Below are 3,780 nucleotides of genomic sequence, written 5' to 3'. Positions count from 1 at the left end.
TGTCAGTTTTCTCCCCCATTTGGTGCTTGGCTGAGTTCTTTATCTCTTCATTTGATGTTTTAGGGTTTCAGGGTTGTTGTATTCTCTGTTTGGCTTAGTTTTTCGGATCTTTGCTGTGGAGGGACCGCGTGGAGCTTCTGCCTAGAGAGCCATTTTGCCAGAACTCCCTTCATGCGTTAATATTTCTGAAAAATTTTTTCTGTATGTTAGACATTATGTGTAAAAAAACTCAAAAGAAACAAAATTAGATAATGTTTATCCCAGAAAAGACTCATGTTCAACTGAAATTTCTATGTTTCCCCTTTTATAATATTATACATTTTTTGTTATACATTTATCCATTAACACATTATTAAGTTATACATTTATCCATTAGTACAGTGATGTTTTGCCTGTTCTCATATTGAAATGTTTTTTTTCTTTCTGGTCTAGTATTAAGTATACACAAGTCATGGATTTAAATTTTATTTTTTCTAGAAAAAACAAAACAAACAAAAAATCTTAACACTTAGGGTGGAAACCAAAGATTATATCTCAAAGGGCAACAAACATATTATCTGCCCATTCCTTCTAAATTTTTTTCTAAATATTTAGTTATTTAGTGATTCATATACAAATATGAGTGAATTGTTATTGAAGCTCAGAATAAATCTCTGAAAAATAACCAAAGAAAAGTCCCTTTTCCCAGTGGGTCACATTGCAGCTTAATTTTTAAATGTATAAGTCAGTCTTCTTCTCAGCTAAAATGTGAATTCAATGAGTTTAGGCACTATATATTTTATTCATCCTTAAACTCTTAGTTTCAAGCACGAACGTTGTTGTTCTTAGGTGCTGTCAAGTTAGCTATGACTCACAGTAAGTCTATGTACAACAGAACAAAACACTGCCCGGTCCTGAGCCATTCTCACAATCCTTGCTATGTGTGAGCCCATTGTTGCAGCCACTGTGTCAATTCATCTCATTGAAGGTCTTCGTCTTTTCCATTGACCCTCTACTTTACCAAGCATGATGTCCTTCTCCAGGGACTAGTGTCTCTGGATAACATGTCCAAAGTACATAAGATGAAGTCTCACTATCCTTGCTTCTAAGGAACATTCTGACTGTACTTCTTCCAAGACAGATGTGTTAGTTCTTCTGGCAATCCATGGTATATTCAATATTCTTAGCCAGCACCGTAATTCAAATTCATCACTTCTTCTTCAGTATTTCTTATTTATTGTCCAGCTTTCATATGCATATAAGGTGATTGAAAATACCAAGGCTTGGGTCAGGTGCACCTTGGTCCTCAATGTGACATCTTTGCTTTTCAACACTTTAAAGAGGTCTTTTGCAGCAGATTTGCCCAGTGCAATATGTCCTTTGATTTCTTGACTGCTAGTCCTGTGGGCATTGATTGTGGATCCAAGTAAAATGAAATCCTTGACAACTTCAATCTTTTCTCCATTTATCATGATGTTACTGATTGGTCCAGTTGTGAGGATTTTTGTTTTCTTCATGTTGAGGTGTAATCCATACTGAAGGCTGTAGTCTTTGATCCTCATCAGTAAGTGCTTCAAGTCCTCTTTGCTTTCAGCATGCAAGGTTGCATTATCTGCATATCGCAGGTTGTTAATGAATCTTCCTCCAGTCCTGATGCCCTGTTTTTCTTTGTATAGTCCAGCTTTTCAGATTATTGCTCAGCATACAAGCTGAATGAGTATGGTGAAAGGATGTAACTCTGGTGCACACCTTTCCTGACTTTAAACCACATAGTATCTCCTTGTTCTGTTTGAACAACTGCCTTTTGATCTATGTACAGGGTCCTCATGGGCACGATTAAGTATTCTGTAATTCCAATTCTCTGAAATGTTATCCATAATTTGTTTATGATTCACACAGTGGAATGTCTTTGCATAGTCAATAAAACATTAGTATCATGGATTGAATTTTGTCTCCCAAAAAATGTGTATATCAATTTGGCTGGGCCATGATTCCCAGTATTGTGTTGTTGTCCTCCATTTTGTGATTGTAATTTTATGTTAAATTGGATTAGGGTGGGATTGTAACATGCTTACTAAGGTCACATCCCTGATCCAATGTAAAGGAGTTTTCCTGGGGTGTGGCCTGCACCACCTTTTATCTTAGAAGAGATAAAAAGAAAGAGAAGCAAGCAGAGAATTGGGGAACTCATACCACCAAGAAAGCAGTGCCAGGAGAAGAGCATGTCCTTTGGACCTGGGGTCCCTGCGTGGAGAAGCTTCTAGTCTGGGGAGAGATTGATGAGAAGGCCAACAGAGAGAGAAAGACTTCCCCTGGAGCTGATGCCCTGAATTTGGACTTTTAGCCTACTTCCTGTGCGGAAATAAATTTCTCTTTGTTAAACCCATCCACTTGTGGTATTTCTGTTACAGCAGCACCAGATGACTGAAATAACGGGTAAACATCTTTCTGGCATTCTCTGCTTTCAGCCAAGATCCATCTGACATCAGCAATGATATACCTCATTCCATATTCTCTTGTGAATCTGGCTTGAATTTCTGGCACTTCCCTGTCGAGGTACTACTGCAACTGCTTTTGAATGATCATCAGCAAAATTTTACTTGTGTGTGGTATTAATGGTATTGTTTGATAATTTCCACATTCTGTTGGATCACCTTTTTTAGGAATGGGCACAAATATGGATCTCTTCCAGTCAGTTGGCCAGGTAACTGTCTTCCAGATTTCTTGGCATAGACGAGTAAGCACATTCTACATTGCATCTGTTTGCTGAAACATCTCAATTTGTATTCCATCAATTCCTGAAGTTTTGTTTTTTGCCAGTGCCTTCAGTGTAGCTTGAACTTCTTCCTTCAGTACCATCGGCTCTTGATCGTATGCTACTTCCTGAAATGGTTGAATGTTGATCAATTCTTTTTGGTACAATGACTCTGTATTCCTTCCGTCTTCTTTTGATGCTTCCTGTGTCATTCAGTATTTTGCCTATAGAATCCTTCAGTATTGCAACTTGAGGCTTGGATTTTTTCTTTAGTTCTTTCAGCCTGAGAAATGTCCAGCAGGAATACATAGCATAAAATCTCCAGATGTGTTTTGACCCTGGTTTATGCAGCTAAGCTAGTGATTGGTCTTCTAAGGTGGATTTGTGTTGAGTGGTACATCCAACACAATGCCAGGATTTAGGAATCCGTGCATTTTCAGTGAGTAGATAAAATATGGTATTTAGCTAAAGTAAAGCAGATGAAGCCCATACCTTGAAAAGTCTAGTTGAAGATAACTGGTGGCAGGAGTTAAAATCGCCTCTTTGAAGGAATGTGGGAGGGAGGCAGGGAACTAAACCAGTTTTTGAGGGTTTTGACATTTCATAGTTATGTTGAGTGATTGGCTTGAGAGGTAGGAATCTTGTCTTCTGCCAAGTAGGAATCCATACCATGGTAGGAACCCATGGCTTGTCTCAAGCTCTTGTCATTCCATTTCTGAATTCTCTTACAGTACAAAGTGAAGATCTTTTTAAAAAAAAAAAAATTCTGAATAGTTAGATGTGTGTATGTTATTCTTGAACATTAATATAGACCTCAGTGGCATTCTAGATTGATAGTGCTGGATAAAGATGATTTCAAAACCGTTAAGGAGGATACTCTAAAATATTTGTATCATGACATTGTCAAAGAAAACACCTGAGAAGAACCTCCTTAAAAATTATAGTGATTAGAGGTAACAGAACTGCAAATATGAAAAAAAGCTCAATATTGTCCCCAGAGCTAGATACGAAATGAGACTCCTTTTCTAAATTGTCAGAGGAAAAAT

Source organism: Trichechus manatus, unplaced genomic scaffold, assembly GCF_000243295.1.
Source record: "Trichechus manatus latirostris isolate Lorelei unplaced genomic scaffold, TriManLat1.0 scaffold00010, whole genome shotgun sequence".
Taxonomy (NCBI): domain Eukaryota; kingdom Metazoa; phylum Chordata; class Mammalia; order Sirenia; family Trichechidae; genus Trichechus; species Trichechus manatus.
The sequence above is the reverse complement of the archived record's forward strand: the minus strand, read 5'-3'. Positions refer to the sequence as shown.